This window comes from Camarhynchus parvulus, chromosome 3 (genome assembly GCF_901933205.1).
Source record: "Camarhynchus parvulus chromosome 3, STF_HiC, whole genome shotgun sequence".
Classification (NCBI taxonomy): domain Eukaryota; kingdom Metazoa; phylum Chordata; class Aves; order Passeriformes; family Thraupidae; genus Camarhynchus; species Camarhynchus parvulus.
In genome coordinates, this window is record NC_044573.1 from 94,507,564 (window position 1) to 94,529,407 (window position 21,844).

A 21,844-nucleotide genomic window follows, 5' to 3' on the forward strand; every position below is an offset into this window, starting at 1 on the left:
AAGGCCTCAAACGCCTTGCATGCTGCTGGACTTGAGCAACTGGACACTTCTCCATCTCAAAAGAGGAAACCAGTCTACTGCAGGAAAGTGTATTTACTGGTGCATGAGACTCTGCCAGTCCACTCTATGAGAAAAAGTAACACACCTGGAGAAGTCTCACCTCCAGCCTGATCTTGCATACACTGATCTCTCAGCAGGTCACACAGAACATTCTTTCTTCAAGTGTGTAGTTTTCTTTGATGTACATAAATTACACTTGTTAATACTAATGAGAGCACTGAGAAATTCTTGAGAACAAAGAGAAACCTGAGCCCCAGGGGATATGCACTCACTCCTACTGAAAACAGTGACTGCTATAGTTTGAGCTGCCTGAACTACAACATGAAGCTTCCTCAAAAGGAGATAAAGCATACATGCACTTTCATTGGAACACTGCCATAGTGATGTTTGGCTTATATATATTTTAGTCAGAGCTTCTGAAAAAGCTTCAAAGAGCCTACAGTGTACAATTTAATTAGCAATTTATTAAAGAGAGAGTGGGGTCGCTTTGAAATTCTGCCATCTGATAAGGAACAAACATATTCAGTGCCTTCTAAACCATACACAGACAGTGCTCCAGAACTTAATTTCAAATGAAATCTCCTAGCCCAGCATTAAATTCTTCCAGACCATGCTTAGAGCAGTACTGGACACAGGAGTCCATCTGCAAATAGGTCAAATACAGGAAATTCAAGAGTGACCATTCCATTTCTCAATGAAGATTTTTGGTTCTGTAAGGGAGTAAGTGTTTTGAGGTTACGACCCTAAGCCTCAACTTAACAACCAAGGAGCTTCTACTTTCAGGTGAGCTCCTTACATTTAAATGCAATGGCAGCCAAGAGATAAACCCAGCCTAAAATACCATGTCCCAGCCAGCTGTAGATCAGCCTGCAGTGACAGCTCTGCAGCTTTCTGAGAAGCTGGAAAATGTATAGCCCAAACTAGAAGAGAGAGAACAGCTGATACAATAGCTTTTACTCATACCCAGTTTTGAATAAATCAGATTTGTAAATTAAAAATTGAAGTCTTTCAAGCTGCTGTAACTGACACACTTTGGATAAAAAGATAAAATAAAATCTTGTCAAGACCATCTATGAGATTGGCAGTCATTGCAGTGACAGGAAAAATATAGATGCAGCAATTTTTAGAGTGAGAACATAAAGGAAGGCTTGCTGCTTCTGACACAGTCTCTTATTGAAATTAAACGTTTGCTGTCATTTTTGTCTCCAAATTATGAAGTACAATAATATATTCCCTACTCACCTCAAAATTTCCCTTTTATCTCTGGATCAAGACCCATTAATTTCCTAAAACTGCTTATTTTAAAGGTAAAAGACATACTCCAGAGGTGTCACATAAACTAGAGGGTACTCCTTGAAAGTGATTTATTGTCTTTACCTAAACAACATTAGATATCCATGTTCACAAACCATTGTAGGCTTGAGAAGAAAATAATTGAAACATTTTTCTTTATTCTAAGCAGCCCCTTTTAATTAGATGCATTTAGCACACATCTTCTCATTACATTCATCATACCATATTTGAGCAGCTTCTCAAATCGCTTGTGATTGCACAAACTCGTCTTCTGCAAGAGCCTGAAAGGCGGCTGCTGCTGCTGGCTCCACCTCTCAGCTCTGCAGCTTTTTATGAATGACTAGCAATCACTGACAATGAATGACTGCCAACTGCCCACTCAACCCTTTCTACTCTTCCCTGCACGTACATACTAGAGAAGCAAACAAGCGTCGTGACTGCAAATGAGCCTTCAGTACACTTTCCAATATACGGCATTCATCTTTCAAAACAGGAACTAAATGTTCTTCCGGATACTTAGAGTATAGAAATTAAATATTAAAAGCTTATGCAACATCCTTTTTCTTTCTTTCTTTTTTTCTTTTTTTTTTTATCAACCAGATAACTTTTTAGGCATTTAATCAAAGTGAAATTGTCTTTTTCTGAATGCTTCACTGCTTCAGCAACAAACAGGAAAACTGGAATTAAAGAGCCCTCACCTACTTCCAGCAAACTGAGATTTATCTGCAGCCAAAACACAAAAATCTTTCAGTTGTTTTGAAGTACTATTTGGTAAGGTTTCAACATAAAATATACCTTCTATCCAGAAAGCAGTTACTTATATAAAATGAATTTCTTAATTTAATGGATACATTTAAAAAATCAGCACTATTTTGCTGGTTTATTACAATGAGAATGGCCTATAAAAACCACTAAATGTCACAGCTCCTATTATAGCCTGATCAATCTAAATTTGTGGCTGTAAGCAGAGGGTCAAAACCCACACAGGAGAAACATTTTAATTACAGAATAGTTACCAGGGTGAAATATAAATCGAGAAGTCACGCACTGCATGCTCTAAAAAGGCTCTGCAATAACTGAAAATTAAAATAAAATAAAATATAAAATAAAATAATAAAATTAAAAAAAAAAATAAAATAAATGCAAGGTATGCTCTATTGCCTACTGCTTAAGTTGCTCTTTCAGTTCTTGCCACCCTGCAGCCCAGTCTTGCCACTTCCAGGAACAAGTCACAGGCTTTGCACTGAGTTTTCAAGGCTTCAGGACAAAATCTTGTCAGGCCTGCTTTGTCTGAACTTCCCTCGGCCTGTCTTCTGCTTGGCTTGACTAAGTTTAGCTATAGCAGCAAATAACAGAGCTTTTTATCTCCCATTATCTAGAAGAGAAAACAGGACATATTTGGGACATGCAAAGAGGAATGAACATGAGCAGGATGTAATTAGCATACTCAGAAATAAGAAAGCAGCACAGGTACAGTAGTGCCTTCACTGGGCATTATTCAATCAGGACAAATATAAAGGATCTAGAACAGAAACATATAAATTTGTCAGAAGATTCTGTGTTCTATGTCCTAAAGTCTAACAGTTATCAAGAATAGACTTGAAGATGTAATTTAACACATTGGAAACTTTTACACAGTTTCAGCATAATTATTGCTAAATAATGATCATGAATCACAGGTAAAGTCTGGGGGAGGATGGGAGGGACTTGGGACCTAAAGAGATCTTGTCAGTATCCTTAAAATAGCAGCAAATTTAAGTAATTTAATGCACTAACAAGTATTTTAAACTAAACATGATGATAACCAAATAACAGCACACAGGCTGCAAATCCCATTCTCCATATACTTTCCCTAATTCCACTGGGCTAGATGAAGCTCCTACTCATGCTCTGCTCACCTGAGCATGAAGAAAATAATGTAAGTAGTAATGTATGTAGTGACAGAAGTATTTCAACACCTTTATCTTCATGTCAAGGGCTTAACTTCAGCTGAGACCCATGAAGTCATCACAAAATCTATCAAAAAGTTTTAGTGAGCTCCTCCTTAGTTGCTGTGCCCTAAAGGAAATTTGTTTCCTCTTCTCCAGTTCCCAGCAAATACTGATACATACAGGACATGTGAAGTGTTATGAAAGGAAGGACAGAACTAACATTTCTGTTGTGTTCTGAGGAGCACTATTAAAATAAACCTTTAGCAGCAATTTTTTTGCTGTGATTTGGGTTTTCTGGTGTCTGGGGGTTTTTTTTTAAAGCCTTTTTGCAAAAGAAATAAAAATACAGAGCCAAAGAAACAGACTAATAGTTTCCCTACTTAAGGAGGATCAAATAGCTACAAAGGAATACCATTTAAGGAGGGCTGACAATAAGCATATTCTTAGCTAATTAGTTTGTTTTCCATCTCTAGCAGTTTTAGGCGATCTTGTGATGATCACCACTTTTTTTTTCACTGTGCTTACTTACACTGTGCATCATTACACTATCACAAACTAGCACAAAACTGCTATCAGAAATGTGGAAGGTACCAGTTACAGACATGGGCTTTGAAGGGCTCCCACCCTGACAGAAGCTCGGTGCCTTTCCCATCCCACCACACTGACATCCACCTGTAAACAAAGCACATCCCCTCCTTGATGTTTGCTGGGCACAGTCTTTGAGAGCTGATCACTTTGCACTGGCTGGTTTCTAGGCCAGGCACCCAAGGGAGATGATCAGCCATTAAGACTTTAGTAGTCAAGTAAGATTTTTGCTTCTGTCACAACAAAACCCAACATTTTCCACACAAGAACAGCATTACTCAGCTTGCAGTTCTCATGATCATCCTCCAGCTTGAGGCACATCTGATGATCCCCACAGGTGTTTCACTCACTACCCCACAGAAAATATCCAAACTGCTATCTCAAACAGTCAATACAATCACCAAATTTGTTTTCTTTTGTACTGGTTCCCCTGGGTATGTTGTATTTTCAGTACAGCAAACATGACTGCTTAACGCATTCACACCAGTGCTATTCATAGCAAGCAAATCTCAGTAAATCCACTTTTTCCTTTGATCTAATTTTGCAGGTGTTCTGATGCTGACATGATTAGGTTGAAAGCATACTTCTTTTTCTAAAAGTAATTCTGAAGCAAGACCAAAAAACCTTTATCACTGCAAGATCTGAAATACCATCAGACTTAGGAACATAATTATGATTTTTTTTCTAAGCTATTTAAGATTCTCATGGCAGATTATGACTAAATAGTACTAACCATTCTTTCACATCCAATTCAAACAATATGATCATGGAGAAAGCCAACATGTTAGGCATTCTAACGTATGCAGGAAGACAGTTCTGTTAACATAGCACAAAATCAGCTCTTCAATTATTCTTGATTACATCTATGCAGCCCAGTTGGAAATATCTGAGAAATGCATTTAGACTACATTAGGGGACATTTATTGTATGAATTATTTGCAAACTGTCAAACACCAGCATGGTGTTCACCTAGAATACATGTATCACCCTTACTGTCTTCACTTTAATACACCTGCAATAATTCAGGTGTTTGAAGGGTTGTCCCCAAATAGAACAGCTACATTGATATTTTGAAAGCTGTTTTTTTCCACCTTTCATGCTCTATTCACTACATCAATGATGTAAATGGAAGTCATTTATTAAATCTTTCACAGAGATGCATTCAACATGAATCCAGGCGAGGAATGTGTGCATGAATATGGTGACAACATTTCAGACTTTGCTGGTTCTGGGCTAAAATAAGATCTGCAAAGAACTGGGAAGGCAGAGAAGAGCAGATACAGGTTCTTTTACATTTTATTTTTCCTTTCATGGAAATCTGAATATTCCTTATTTTAAAAAGTATACATTGCTTGTCAAAAGTGAACCTTTGTGGCCTCTGTGAAGGCATTCCATATATAGTCTCCACAGAACTCATTCTGTACATAATCTATACATACTCTTATGCACAGGATCACAGGATATTTGAGGTTGGAAGGGCTCTCTGGGCATGATCTAGGCTAACCAACTGCTCACAGCTCTGATGTCATATCAGGTTGCTCAGTCAGTCTTGAAACCCCAAAGGATGGAGACCACAATCTTTGGGCAATCTCACTGCTTGACTATCCTTATGATGAGAAAGCTTTTTCTTATACTCACTCTGAGTCTCTCAAGTTTCTTCTCAAGTCTCTTTTTCTTTAAAGTCTCTTCAGTTTATGCCCAATATCTCTCATCCTCCAACCAACACAGTGCTTGGGAAAGCCTGGCTCCATCTTCTGAATAAACTCCTTGTAGGTACAGAAGGTCACTAACAGGTTCCCCCTAAAGCCATCTCTTCTCCAGGACAAGCAAGACCAGGTCCCTCAGCCTCTCTCAGGACAAGAGCTCCAGATCAATCCCTGACCATTTTGGTGGCCTCTGCTGAACTCACTGCAGCTCATAATCACCTCTCCTGTATTGTGGGCTCCAAAACTATATGTATTGTATCAGGGAAGATGGAAAAGGTCCAAAAGATGCAATGTTCTAGATGACACCTAGTGAGTGCTGATTAGAGGACAACACCTCCCTTTGATTTCCCAGGTGCTGGATGCTGTTGGCTTTTGCTACCAAGGTACACTGGTGGCTTATATTCAGCTTCCCATCTGCTGGGTGACCAAAGTACTCTGCTGAACTGCCACCAGTCAATTTCCAGCCCACACTGTTTCTGAGCAGGAGTTTGCATTTGCCCTACTGAATTTCACAGGGTTCCTGTCAACCCACAGCTCTTATTTATCAGGGTCCCTATAGATGAAAATCTCTTTTCCTATCTACTGGCCCTCCCAGTATGTCATCATCTGCAAACTTAAACCAAAATGAATTCTGTTGCCTTTTTCAGGTCACTGAAAAAGACATTAAATGGTAGAAACCCCTGTGGCACTCCCCTAGTATCCAGGCAGAATATGAACCATTAACTGCTACACTCTGAGCCTAAACATCCAGCTGGGTTTCTAATTGTTGCTAGTTCATCCAGACAGTCAGGCCCCAGTTGGACATGAGAATATTATGGGAAACTCTATAGAACTTTCTGCTAAAGCCAAGGTCAATGACACAATACTCTCTCACACACAACAGCGATTTCATCATAGCAAAGCAACTTAGTTGGTCAAGAATGATTTACTCTTTAGAAATACATTCTGACTGTTTCAATCACCAGTTTGTCCAGAAAAATATTACAAAAGGACTCACTCCATGATTTTCCCAGGGGCTGAAGTAAGGCTGACTGGCTTGTAGTTCTCCAAGTTAAAATTCTGGGATTTTTTGAAGGTGGACACATTTAAATTTATCCATTCAACACAGAAATCACCTGACCTTCCTTTTCAAGGTAAGACAGCAATCTAGTAAGGACAACTTCTGACAGAAGTCATAAGCCTCCAGTGTTCCTCAACACAGTGTTCCTCCACTTATATAAAAACTGCCCCCAGTTCTGGCTGCCCTGTTTTGCACAGTAAGGACACTCAGGTTCTCATCTCTGCAGGGTCTCTGTGAAGATACTCTCAATCCTTTTTCCATCTTCCCCAATACCATACACATAGTCTGCTCCTCTCCTCCTTCAGCTCCATACCTTGGCCAAAACCTCCCATCTAGCACACGCCTCCAGCAGACACTGTCACCACCTCCAACTGCTCCAGCCGCTAACAGGAGGCTAACATACATGGGCTCTTCCACAGGGACTCTTCTGCAATTGCACTGCTTCCCTGGGCAGTCCCAAACATCAAGCAGGTGGGCTGCAAAAACCTCCTTCAGATATGATGTTTCCTTCAAAATCCACAAAACAGCCTGAAAATTAATCCAGCTAGCCAGAGCATTTAGATGAACTAGTGAGTTGTTTCTCAGCATTCTCCTAAACTGAAACCTCCAGAGCAATCAGACAATTAAATACCTTTTTAACCACTCAGACCCTCCTGGAACATGGGAGCCTGAAGTGATTTTTGGCCACATGCTGCATGAGAAAGAGCTTCTTAACAGCAATGGCTGACACAGAGAAACTGGGGCCCACGGGTAACACACTTGATGTGGAGTGGGTTTCTTTAAGCCAGCTAAAAAGACTCCTCATCTGAGAGATTTTATGAATATTATGAGGCCTCCTTTGACTTTTTCAATTATATTTCAAATTAGAACCCAAATCAGACTACAGTATGTCGAAGAAAAAGGAAGCAGTGCAATCATTCTGTCCAGTTCTGTCCTTTTGTTTATGGATACTAATTTCTTTGGTTTTGGCAGATCAGAATGGACCTCCAAGTACAGAATCAGTATTGAAGCTCTGAGTCCAGAACCTTCAGACCCCATGAAATGAAAGAGCATGAACTAGGGCCAGACATAAACTTCTGACAATACATAATCATGGACAGTTATGATTCTGGAGGAGGAAGGAAGCAGAGAATAACTTTCTTTCATGCATGTTTTCAGACAAAACATTTGGGTCCATAATTTATGTAAACAGCATACCAGATATCATACAATCAGAGTGGTCTGGGGTTTCAAAGGGACATTAAAGACCACTAGTTCCAACCCCCCTGCCATGGACAAGGACACCTACCATTAAGACCAGGTTGTTCAAGGCCCCACCCAACCTGGCCTTGAATACCTCCTGGAATGGGGTATCCACAATTTTTCTGGGCATCTGCTTCACTCAATAACAAACTTCTTCCTAGTATCTAATCTAAACCTACCCTCTTTCCTTTTAAAGCCACTCCCCCTTACCCTATCACTACATGCCCCTGTAAAAAAGTCCCTCTACAGCTTTCTCATAGGGCCCCTTCAGGTACTGGAAGGCTGCTATAAGGTCTCTCCAGAGCCCTCTCTTCTCCAGGCTGAACGACTCAAATCTCTCAGCCTGTCTTCTTGGGAGGGGTGGTCCAGACCTCTGATGATCTTCGTGACACTCCTCTGGATTCACTCCAATAGGTCCATGTCATTCTTATGTTAGGGTTCCAGAGCTGGATGCAGTGCTCCAGGTGGAGTCTCACCACACTGCAGCAGAAGGGGAGAATAACTCCCTTGCCCTGTTGGCTGTGCATCTTTTGAAGCAGCCCAGGATGTGTTTGGCTTTCTGGACTGCAAGTGCACATTGCTAGGTCATGCTGAGCTTCTCATTCACCAACACTCACCAAGACCTCTTCAGGGCTGCTCTCAATCCATTCACCGCCCAGCCTGTACTTGTACTTGGGATTGCACTGATCCATCTGTAGAACCTTGAATCTAGCCTTGTAGAGCTTTATGAGGTTTACATAGGCCTGCCCGTCCACATCCCTCTGGACAACATCCCTTTCCTCCAGCGTGCTGACCCCACTGCTCAGCTCGGTGTCATTGGCAAACTTGCTGAGGGTGCACTCGATCCCACTGTCCATGTTGCCAACAAAGATGTCAAACAGCATCAGGAACACCAGTCCCTGAGGAACATCACTTGTCACTGGTCTTCACCTGGACACTGAGTCACTGATTACAACCCTTTGAAGTGCATCCATTCCTTACTCACCAAGTGGTCCATCAGTAAAATCCATGTCCCTTGGGTTAGACACAAGGATGTCATGTGGCTAAAGGCGCACAGTAATACCAGGGTACAAGTGCTGCAAAATGTACCACATAACCACAGGTATGAATGTTTCATGAGCTCCAGCAGAGCCTAAAAAACATATTGCAAATTGGGTGGAAGAGAAAATGATCCTCAAGGAAGGGGAAAGTGGGTCCTCAGCACTCAGGTCCTTAATCACCCAGCATGTGGGGAAAAAAAAATCAAAACAGTTCGTCATCATGTTCTCATGACTAAATAACTGGAAGCAAGGGAGAGGGAAAACACAAAGACTCGCCCCTAACTATTCCTTACAACTGGCTTTATGCAAAGCCATAGCAGGAGTATTTTAGATATGTAACCAAATACAACTCTAATAAGAAGACAGTTACACAAAAATGGAGCTTATGCAGAGAACTCCTGCAGGATGCAGCGTATTATTTGGTAGCTTGGTAGCCTACTAGATGTCCTAGCCCCTTGCCCAATGCCACCCCAAGGCTTATTCCCAGGCCAAGAGATTTCCCAAGAAATACACTCTGGTGGTTCTTTAGGCTGCTTTCATTGATCACTGAAGCCTCTGCAGGCACTTGTCTCATTCCCAGATTGACAGTTTCTCTCCTGTAGTTTACTAGCACACATTGTTCAGGTCACTGAGGCCATATTTTGCCATTTAAAAATTTAATTCTAGCTAGTTCACTCCTAAAATTTTATTTCTCTCTAGTGAAACCTGACACACAATACTAGACCATATAAGCTTCACAAAGAAGGTCAACACCATCCTGACCTGCATGAGGTGGGGGCACTGCCAGCAGGTCAAGGGATGTGATCCTGCCCCTCTACTCAGCCCTGGTGAGGCCACACCTGGAGTACTCTGTCCAGTTCAGGGCTTCCCAGTACAAGAGAGACATGGACCTACTGGAGCAGGATCTGCAAAGGATCACAAAGACAAGTGCGGGTCATACAAGGGGAGGCTGAGAGAGCTGGAACTTTCATCCTGGAGAACAGAGGGTCAGGGCATCTCAGTAATGTGTGAAATATGTGATGGGAGGGTACAAAGAAGACTGAGCAAGGCTTTTCTCTGTGGGAGCCAGTGAATCGACACGGGCCAAATGTCACAAACTGAAATACAGGAAATTCCTTTTGAACATAAGAAAACCTTGCTTTTTTTAATCAAGAGGCTGATTGAAAACAGGTTTCCTGCAGAGGTTGTGGAGTCTCCATGCTTGGAGATTCTCAAAATCTGACTGAACATGGTCCTGAGCAATCTGCTTCAACTGACCCTACGTGAGCACAGGAGCTGGTCTAGATGATCTCCAGAGGTTCCTTCCCATCTTAACTATTCTATGAGTCTGTGTGCACTGGATGCCTCATAGGTATGTGTTCTACAATATTTTGCACTGTGCTGAGATTTTCTCATTCTTAATGTATATGCTTCATTATTTCTCAGAGAACTAGGCTAGAACTACAGCAGTATAATACAGTAAGTAAAACTGTTCATTCAGGAATATTGTTTCAGAAGCTGAACATGGCTGTTCCATCAGATGTGCAGAAAATTCATGTTCCAATAGCACTTTTTTCAGTGGTCCCACCTTTATTGGTTATACTTGTGAGAACATAGTCAAGATGCCCCAGAACACCAGCACCAAAGTTTCCTGAGTGGTGGCAATGTACTTACTGTAACTCTCATTATAGTCTCCACACTAAGTTCATGTGGAGGAAGGAGGGAAAAGGGCTCAAATCCCTCATTACCAGCCAACTGTACACTTACATCAGTTCTGCATCCAGAAGTCTGGTGTATTCCAGGGAAAGAGGCCAGGAGACTAGCTTGCTGCTAGTTAATAAAAGCGTATCTTGCCCCCAAACCATAAACTGTCACATGCATTATTTTCAGGTAAGCAGTGGAATAACTGGTCTGTGCTTTCTGGGTTGTGGTGGAATCTGGACAAAGCACAGAGCAGCTCAGAAGGCCAGTAGCATCTGAGCTGAGGTAGCCCGTATCCAGAGCATAGGTTACAGTAGCAGCTGCTAATCTGCATTAATTCAGACCTTTGCCTATAGTACCTGAAAATCCAATAAAAAGGGTGTTAAAAGCACTGTCATTTTAAAGACGAAAGAATTGTATATCTTTAGGACCCAAACTATGGCAACATCCAAGTTAACTTCCCAGGTTGAACACCCTCTCCTACACATGCAGTGGGTGATCAATAGTATCTTTAGCTAAATGAGATCCAAGTGTGCCCATCTAAGTGTGTCTGAAAATGGTTCATACATCCAGAATTCTACACAGTTGATAACCAGGTTTTATGTGTATCAAAAATAAAAGTACCTTCCTTGCCATTCACACCAACTTCATCCATTGGTAGCAGAAGGTGGAAAAAACATATGGTTTTCAGTAAATACAGTTTTGACTAATTGTCAGAGGTAGAACCAACTTAGTTTTTGAAAGCTACTTGACAAATATAAAGGACTAAAAACTTCCTTTTCATAAAATCTAAATTTAGCTTTAATAATTAGAATTTTTATAAAAAAGGAAATTGTCTTTCAAAGCAAAGATTGGCACTAGTTCATGTTGTCAGATTTGACAGCATGAAATCAGGGAACAAATGACGAAATTCTGCAGCTGCTAAATACTGTCAAATACACTTTACAAGTTTTATTCTTACAAATTCATTATTAGGAAGTCCTGTTCTTGCAAGGAACTGTCTCGATTCCCAATGTACAATTAGGACAAAAATAGTTATAAAACACTCCTCATCGTTGTTAAGATGGCTTGTGATACTTTTGACATTTTTTAAAAGGCCTTGGTCTGCACACAGCATTGTACCAGAGCCCTACAGAGTTGGCAATAATTTTGAAACAGCTGTAACAGTTTAAGAGCAAGTTCCTGCAGTTGTTTTCCATGAGAGACTGAACAACCACACACACCCCCAGCAAAGGCAAAAGCTAACCCAGCTGACTTTGTACAGAAATAGGTGACAGCAAACCCAACCCACTAAGGCAGCTCAGCAGCTGACTGTGACCTTCTGCTGGCAGAGAACAGCTACTGGTGTTTTAAACCACTTCAGCTACATGTGTTGGATTTCATTTTTCTAGGTAGAAAGGAAAAATATAAACTTGGGTAACAGACATTGCATGTGTGCAGTCACATCAGTCGGATGCAGGCGGCTAAACAGCTGAAACTGTGTGGTTGGACACACAAGGTAGCACATCTTTAAAAATGTAAATGCAATTCCAAGTATTTTAATATATAAATCAGATACAAATCCTTTGAATAATTATATTGAAAAAAGCATATTTATTTTACAATAGCAAAATTGCTACATTAATTTTAAAAATCCCATTGGTTTCTTTTCATTGTTGTTAAGGAGAACTCAAAATCAATGTGACAATAAAATTGCTTTTAGAAAAGCATATGCTGACAAAATTTTTTATTGGACTATTGAACCTTTTTTTTCTGTATGTTCCATCTGGTTTGTTGAAAACCATTCGCAATTCAATGTTTCAAAAGTCAAAAACGTAACTGCATTCAAGGCAACTGTGGCGCACTTGAGTGGTGTCCTTGCCACTGTCATTTTTAATAACAGCACATGTCAGCTGGACACAAACGAGCCCTGCTTCTCACATTCTGCTCAAGACTGTCTAAGGTAATTCCCTTCCTTCAACTAGGGCTGCAGACACAACATGCTTTTTTGCAGACCACACTGCAGCAGTTTACTTCAGCATCTACTGACTACATTCATTTCTGCCTCCAGACACCATTGTGGATCACCTGACTGCTGCTGGAATCCCTCAATGAAAAAACACCAGTGCTGCTTTACATCAGTTCATGCTGGGAATTACTGCAATCACTCAGATCCTCTACTCCCAAGCTCTAGAAAGATTCTCACAGTAAACACCCACCCTTCTATCTCTGGGCAAGGCAACACAACCTGGTGTCCTGTAAAAAACTTGGACAGGTCATTCTTATACCCTGTGACATTGTGTTAATAGCAACAGAGAAGGTAAAACACTATTTCTATATGGCCTAGACAGGGAGAATTTCAGATACCAATACCGAAAGCATGATGTTCTTGTAGAGGTTAAAAAAAGTGAAAAAACATTAAATGTAGAAGAACTGCTTAAATTAAAAGCTCAAGCTCTATGATTTAAGCAGAATTCATATATGGAAAATGGAAGAAATCACATCTTGATTATGTGATTTAATGTGATTTTTGATTATAGTGACCATTGTCACTATAATCAAAAATCACATTAAATCACATAATCAAGAAAGGTTTGTTAGGGTCTGTCAGATAAGTCAAGCATGAACATGGATACAGTTCCTAAAGAACAGATTTTATTTTATCACTAATAGAAAAACCTTCATTAGAAAGCAGTTGTATATTACTATCACTATGCTTTATTTACTTTTATGTTGATGAAGATATCTGTTGCTTTTATAAAATCATCTTTTCCTATGAAAGATGAGCGAGTCTATTTTCTGTTTATGATAAAGCTTGCTTACTGACCTCTGCATATTGAAAACATGGATCATTTTTTACTACTTTAAGTCACCTAATTTCCAGCACAATTAGAGCTGCATTTGATATACTCTACCTGTAAACTTTTTCTCTCATAATTGATTAAGTTACTGCATCTATTCATATAATATTTCTAATGCTATCTTATATTAAGACCTATTGACAAAAATTAAATGGCAGTTCTACAGTACTTTTTTGGAACTCCATACCTCTCCAGTACCAGGAGAAAACCCTTCAGCACTTGCACAGAACCTCCTCATTTGGCCTGACAAAGGGTGTCCTGGGTAACCCAAAAAATGTGTATTGTATTCCGTATCTTGTTTCTCCTCATTCCCCAGGCAATCCATGGGAATCAGCACCTTTGTAGCTAGTGATTTTTACTGTTATTATGCCTGTTATTGTTTCCGTTTTTACTAAACTTTTATTTTTCGCTTACATCTTCTCACATTAGTCTCTCCTCACTGGTGAAAGGGTAGTCCTTAAAACTAAAGGGGAGATAGCTTGTTTCTCAGGCACCACCCTGTAAATTGTCTTAAACCAACACAAAGGCTTCTGCAAGAAATCAACGTCTTGTCCACTTTATATTTACTAGGAACTAGAACTACAACAAGAAGAAAAAATATTTTTAAGGTCATCCAGTAAGATACTGGAGCATCTTCTAAGTTCCTAGTCCCAGACCTGTTAGTTTGAGGGATGGGTTACCTTGAGCATCTATTGGCAGTTCATGCTTCTTTTCCTTATAACATCACATCCAGCTCCAGGCAGTCTTTGCCAGCTCTGTATCCACAGTCCTGACTGCAAATGAGAATGTTCCCCTTAAGGTTATTTTTATGTTTTCTCTAAGTGTTCATTAACACAGATTTTGGAGCAAGATATCCCCCTGTGCTGTGACTCTCTGATGCACAGGACGGGCATCCAGGAACTGCTTCCAATTTCCTGATCCTGAGAAGGAGGATTTAGCTCTGACACATAGCTACTGGCAAGCAGCTCTGTGTTGCCTCACTGCCACAAGGAGGGAGATTCAACTTGCCTATCTTCACACACCTACCAAAAAAATGGTATTGCTAGCTGAATTAGTAACTCTAGGTTACATCTGTAGTCGGCATAGAAAAACATGGAGCTTAGGATGAGATGAATCTATCCTAAAAAGGCCCATTCCTCTCCAATGACAGCTATGCAGAATTTCACGTTACAGACTTGCACAGAGATTTCAGGTACAGGCATGCACTTATACTTAAGTTGAATTCCATTGATGGTTTCTAAGTGAGCACATACTAGCACAGGCTTAGATTTGGATGTGGCATAGACAACATACCAAGAATATTTGGGGCCAGATTTTCTATTATGGTGTCTGAACAGCCAGAGGACTGCTGTATAGATGCCAGAGCTTAACCTTTACATATGTAACAGTGATCAGCTAACTCCTCTCAGCTCCTCAAGGTTTAAGTAAGAACAGCATTGCACCAGCCTAGAAAAGACACTCTCCCTTAGATACCTCAAATCTAAGATCAAGTTTCAAATGTGTCACTCAGTTTTTCAGCCCACAATCACGAATTTAACCTCCTATCAATCTGGCTGGGAATTCCACATCCCTAGATTAAATAAGCTCTCAAACAGAAAGTTTTAGACTTTCTTTTCTACAACATGAGAAGAAGCCTGAACAAAATGGCTCTCAGGCTAACCATCAGGAGTTCTATGAATTCAGATGGGAGAAAGACTGAGAAAAACTCAAACTCTCATATAAGTGGTTATTCACAAGTATGATAAATTCTCAGTGTTTTCCTCCTTTCCTACAGTCTAAATTGAACCAAATCTGCATTATTCCAAACCACAATTTTCTGTCTTGGGGCACTGAAGATATATATATGGGACATCTCCCTAGCTAGCCACAGAGATCCCAGGGTGCCAGTCCTGGATAGCGGTGAGGAAAAAGGTGCCTGGTAACAAGGTACCCCAGAAGAGCAGCCAGGGACTGAAAGCCCATCAGTTAGAAGGCTAGAGACTGTGGGAAGGAGGGGTGGGATGGGAAGTGAGCACCTTTCCCACCTTCCATCAGAGACTGTAGCAGTCATAGTCCCATGCCACACTCAAGGAACACAACCATGCGTAAGAGAGGGGAGGAGAAGTACAAGCCTATTTTTTCCCTTCATACCTGGTCCCAATCCTCTCAACATACACACCAAGTCCTCTTTGACCTCCGCCACTCCTGTTTCTGTGAGACAGAAGCACGAGTTGCCTTCAGCTTCCGCACCCTATTTTTAAAATCAGTACTGCTTTCTGATTTTTTCAGGTCAAGCCAAGCTGCCCACGAGTCTGTTGATGCTCCATATGCTGCTGAAAGCTGGAGAGGAAGAAGGGCAAGTGAACACTGGCAGAGATCAATCAGAAGGAGTTGGTATTTCAATAGCATCGCGTGTGACTGAAGGTGGAAGTCATTCCCAGTCAGTGCTTCCCTAGAGGAAAGTTTTTTGTTTTACAGATCTTTACACATAAATCATTAGTGAATATCTTGCATACTAAATGTAAATGCTGAACACTGGAGGACTGGGACATGTTTCCCACATACAAAATACACAATTCCATTCAGCAGAAATGATAAATACGCAGCACACTGGAGTCCATTTTATTCTTCATGTGTACATGGCGTGTGGGAGGGGATGTATGGATTCCTAAAATTGTGAAGAGAAGTCACTGCCACCATCACTAGCTGGCTAGATCTGAAAAGGAAAAGGCTGTTTTTTCAGTTGGCTGAAATTGAAATCTCATGAGAACAGCTGCTGTCATTTGAGTTCAGGCCAAGATGGCAACATTTGAGAAAAAAACAACTGATCTTGTGAATTTCCCACCACTTGGAACTGAAATTTAGAGATGCCAGCATCCGGTATTTTTAAGTACAGAGTCGAAGCTTAGGCAGGAAACTGAACGACTGAAGCAGCTACGCAGCCACCACCTGTGTCATCCTCTCACCCACACCTCATCTCCAGGGTCTTTAAAGGTCCAGGAGCTCTAGAAAACTCCATGTCCGGAAATGGTGGATAACAACCACCATTGATTGCTGGCCACCATTTTGAACCATGGAGCTTTCTGGAGACTGCAAGGAACCTGACAATTCAAAAGGAAAAGCCCACTTGGCAGGAGCCAACTTTCTCATAGATCAGCTGAAATGAGGACTTAAAGTCTCACTAGGTATGTACACCATCATTGCCTTCTGCTTCAAGGACACATCTTCGGGTCTGCCTTTTCTAATTCAGGCATACAGAAATACCATTAAAATTAGCTCTACTAAAATAAATTGTTATCCTACGTACCCAGCTTTCTAAGGCTGACAGTGAAGCACACACGACAGATGTTAATCGTGCCGCTTAACACATGACTGGGTGGATGCTGTGGAAATGTGGGTGGTTTAAAACTGGATATAATACCAACCTACAGCTGCAGAAGTAACTGAACTCTGCCTCTGCTTTAAGAGCAGATCTATTATTTATGTGGACGTATTCCTATAAAAGAAAGATCCTTTTAAAATGGCCTCATACTTAAAAGGTATTAACCGAGCACTCAAATCACTACTAAAGAACCATAAGACAGGTTTTAAGAGCTAGTAATTGGTAATGCTAAAAAACAAATATTATCATTGACACACCTGAAGAACTATCTATACAGGATTGAAAGCATCCCTTTATTTTTGCTCACTACAAAATCTCACCAAAATATCAAAACTCTCTTTAAGACCTTTTTTTATTGAAAGCTATTCATATTGAAAGATCTGCAAATAATTTTCATTTCAAACAAAGCTTTCAAAATACTAATTATCTTAAATTTGAGTTATGTGAATTATTAGAATGCATGATATACTTCTGCTCCCTTGCTGAATGAATCTGTAAGGCAAGGCTGCAGTGCAGACAACTGTGATAAATTCACATTAAATATCTGCATCAAACATTTGTAGGTATTTCTTTAAATATGCAGTCTGCTCAAAGAATCCTGAAGTAAAGGTGCATGGAAAGCAAAAGTAAAACGGTTATCAACACAGTGAAAATTTAATTTGGTTTTAAATGGAAATCAAAATGTGTTGAAGATGTTTCACTCTTTTTCTAGTTCTCAGGGCATTCAGCAAATATTCAGTGAAGCAATGCCTTTGAAATAGGAAAGAATGTAAGTTTTTCAGTGCCCAAGCGGAAAACTGCTACATAGATATTCCTTCACCTGTAAAAGCTACTCTACACCTACAGGTGCCAATACTGACTTTTAAAAATAGTTAACCTAAAAGCTAATAGCAGCTATAAAATTCTCCATTTGGAATACAGGCAATACTGTCTGTACTGTGGGCAATACTGTCTCCATGTCAAAATTTAAGTAATTTAAATTATAAGTTCAAAGTTCTTTCTTGGTTATATTTTGTGTACTTGAAAAAAACATGTCAGATGACCATGACTTGACCTCAACCAGTCAAGATGTTCAGTTTTACATCCTGTGGCATAGATGGCAATAGCAGAGTAAAACTAGATTTTAAATTTCAAATTATATTATAGCATAAAAGCTTACTTCAGAACTGTCACACTGTGTCTGAAACCCAATAATTTCAGACACAGTGGTAGGTAAAAACCTTTTTTCCTTTCATTAGAGATAAGTCATTAATATTTCTGTGATAACTACAGTACATCAAAACTGAGTGCATTAATCTGATCAGTCCCCTGACGTGCTTTTAACTTTTCAATTGCTTTCTTAAAAAATGGCCAATGTAAATTGTATTATAACAGTCTATCTGTATTTTGGTTTTAATGTTTATATCATTGAATTCACTATAACAATAGGATATCTAGGTTTAAAGTATTATTATGTGAAAGTATTATCAAAATCACTACCAATTAGTGAAATTAATTAGGCATGAATAATCACTCTGAAATATTTTCTTAAAGAAGACTAGTTTTAATAAAAAGCTATGATATTTGACACTATGATTAGTTTAGTGGATTTTTTTGCATTTTTTGACCAGATGTCTAATGACTCAAAGTAATTTTACACTCAGTTCTGCAGTGTGCACTTTTGTAATTAAGGGTCTCTGTTTCAGACAAATTATTCTAGGTAAGAGTTAAAAACTGAGAGACTAAGATAGTGTATGAAATTTGAGGGAGGCTCTTTCTGCAATATGTGTGATCAAAGTGTCACTGAAGTCAGGTGAAGCTTGTTCAGCATGGCAAGCGGGAAAGTCATGTAACAGATGCTTAAGGTTTAATCATTCTTTTTCTCAATTTTACACAATTGCAGGTGTGGAGAAAAAGTGGAGAAAAATCTACAGAAAATTGTATCCATTTTTTTCCTAGACTGATTAGAAGTAAGTAAGTAATTTACATGGTTTGGTTCAGTGACCTGTAAGATAACCCATCAATACTAACTGTGCTGGTAATGAACTCCATTCACAATCTTTTAATATAACTCAGTGTTCTGTAGAAACAGATTCTGCAAATGAACACATCAAAGTGCTTTAAAATTACTATTTAGCAATAATTTTAAATTCAATATTATTAATTGCCACATAAACTAAGCTCACACTCCTCTTTTTGCTGCTGTGAGGGCTGACATACTACCCTTCTGAGTGGGCTTAAACTCATAGCCATTAGCCTATCATCTGACAGTCTCTAAAGAATCACGATTTCCTACATTTTATCAAATATGCAGCCAGAAAAAGACGTGTGAATCCAATTAGGTATTTTTATTTTTGCTAACAAAGTCAAATTAAGTTTACTTTTTTAAGGGTCTTGTTTTCTTTTTTAATTTGGCTGAAATAAAGTGGGGCCAAAGCAAGGAAGTTCCCTTAACAACTAATTTACTGTATTTTAACACATTCTTACATTACTTATTTCCAAATAACCTGGTAGCCATAGGGGTTTTTTATTCATTATTTTCAAGTCAAAAGCATTCTGTCTCTCCACAGAAAATTAAAGAGTATAATTTCATTGCAGATCAGCTTCTAATGAGTCAGTGCACAGAAACTGAGCCTTATCAACCAGTTCAACAGTTGTTACCAGTAGGACATTCAAAGCCCTTCAGACTTTTGAATTCTTCAGACCGTTTGTTCAAAGCTTTGGACCCACACCCAGTACATCACAACGCTGCAGTTCACCAGAAGCACTTTGCTTATGCTTCTTACAAAGCAAGGAAGGTCTCATGGGATCATAGAATCATTCAGGCTGGAAAAGGCCTCCAAGAGGTCATCGACTCCTACCATTAAGCCAGCACTGCCAAATCCACCACTTAACCACGACCCTATGTGCCACACCTACAGACATCTCATAGACGAGATGTTTGCGCTACATCTCACAGACAGCACCATCCTCTGCCCAGGACACCACAATGAACAGCAGGAGACCAAAAAGTGAACAGGGAAGCAGCTGCAGTTCGGTGTGACTGGGCCAATTCCTTATTATTCACTCCTGTAAGTCACTTCAGAGCTCCAGAGCTCCCAAACTCAGGATTATTGACGACAGCCAGAGCCAGCATGCACGCAATGCAGAGATGCCAGCCTACATATAGCTGAGGTTTACTTGCATGGCTTAAGTGGTTTAGTGGGCAGGGTATGCTTTTGTAAATACAAAAGCAAAACAGAAAGGCAGATCAATTTTTGCCTCCTTACTTGATTTTGGAAAAAAAATAGAATATTTTTAATGCCAAAAGATAAATAAAATAGGAGCATCCTAATCACTTAAGAAGAATTCCCCAGCTATACTTCAGACTCAGTAAGTGAATACTAATTAGTCGATAAAATGACAGCAAAATTGTTACTTTAGTGTTAGTAAATATTTTGATTTTATTGTTGTTTGAATTACAAGTAAAAATGGATAGTCTTATTTATGACACTTTCTTTTAACGCAACTGAGAAATTGAGGTACTCAAATAGGCCTTCCTTTAAAAAAGGAACAGGTTTTCAAACACTGACAACCTTGAAAATCCTCTAAGGCGCTATATCTAAGAATCTTATCTTATTTCAATGACAGTTTTTAGAATCAAGGCCACCATCCTTAATAGGTACATTTTTTTTCAATATTGGTGAACAACTATGATGTTCTGGTCTGCAAAGTGCTAAAGGACTGTGAAGAATCATCAAAACCAATTACCTTGAACAGATACTGCTACTACGTGCTGAAGTGAAGCACATGAAAATAAAAACTACAATGCTACAAACAGAGGCATGTTTCAACTGGGGGCAAACATTACCATCATATTTCAAACACCTAATGGTAAACAGCAAAACCAGGTAACATACAATGTCAGCATGCTACTGAATTGCATTATAGGTAAATTACATTTACACTTTAAAAAATGACAAAAGGGTGATTAATACTGACTTATGTCCCTCTTTAACTTATTTTAAATTCTAAAATAGTGTTTTTCATCTCATGATTAATGACATACTAGTATGGTGCAGGACTTTCAAACACATAGCTGATAAAGAGATGTACAGTTATGTTAACACATTACAAAACTTTTTAGCACTGTGTATCTTCTAATTTTAAGTAAACACACATTTTGTTCTTACACCTAACTCCCACTTACCAGATTTTCTATACTGAGAGGTGCTATTGGCTGCACAGAATTCAGCATCAAAGAGCTAAAAGCCAGTCTCAGCTGGCAGAGACTGGCATATTCTCAAGTACAGGTTTGCAAAATGACTACGGGAACTTCCTGGGTAGTGACTCTGTATGACTACAGGACAAACCTTCTTGCTGACACTGCACTTTCAACAGCAGTCAGATTTTGTTTGAGTCTCATTTGTTACCCAGTGAACATGTGTGTTTCAGAGAACATTGAGAAAAACTTCTTCAAAATAATTTATTTGTTAACCTTTTCTTACTGCCCCTGGAACAAGTAAGTTTTCTTTTATCCAGAACAATCTTTCTCAGGTAAAGACCATGAAAGTTCTGGATATTAAAGGTTATCTCTGTCCTCTGTTTGTGGAGCTCAGCAATAATGAGTTCCTGAAAGGAGAAAGAACACAGCTCTATACATCCTTTTCTGAAGACAGATGACAGCAAACACACAGAACAAACTTCAACCAGCTTTAGAAGGAGCTACTGAGGGAAGTAAAAGCTTCTCCAAACAGAAGCCAAAAGCCAAAAAAGTCAAAATCTGACAAATCTTATTGATCATACCATTTTGGCCAGAGCTGTGGATGCTCTGGATGCTGCATGCTGTAGGTGTGCAGTCACAAAAGCACAGCCCCTGACAGCAGATTATCCAAATACAGGGAACACCACAATGCATGGACACCAACAGATGGGAGAGCAGAAGGAAAGCATGAGTCAGTATTGGCCCATGAGTCAAAAGAGCTGGCACATGAAATTCCAGGTATAACTGCAGGTCTGGCAGGGAACAGTCATATAATGAGGAAGAAGAAAAATTACAACTGTTTGCAGAAGGGTGATTAAAACTCT

The 21,844-nt window shown here is 39.6% G+C and overlaps 1 protein-coding gene across 17 annotated transcripts in view; it reads right to left on the reverse strand.

Annotated features, from left to right (window-relative positions):
* The window catches only part of RIMS1 (regulating synaptic membrane exocytosis 1), a 316,106-nt gene that overhangs the window by 252,068 nt on the left and 42,194 nt on the right, over positions 1-21,844 (reverse strand). The gene's annotated exons all lie outside the window — the stretch shown is intronic.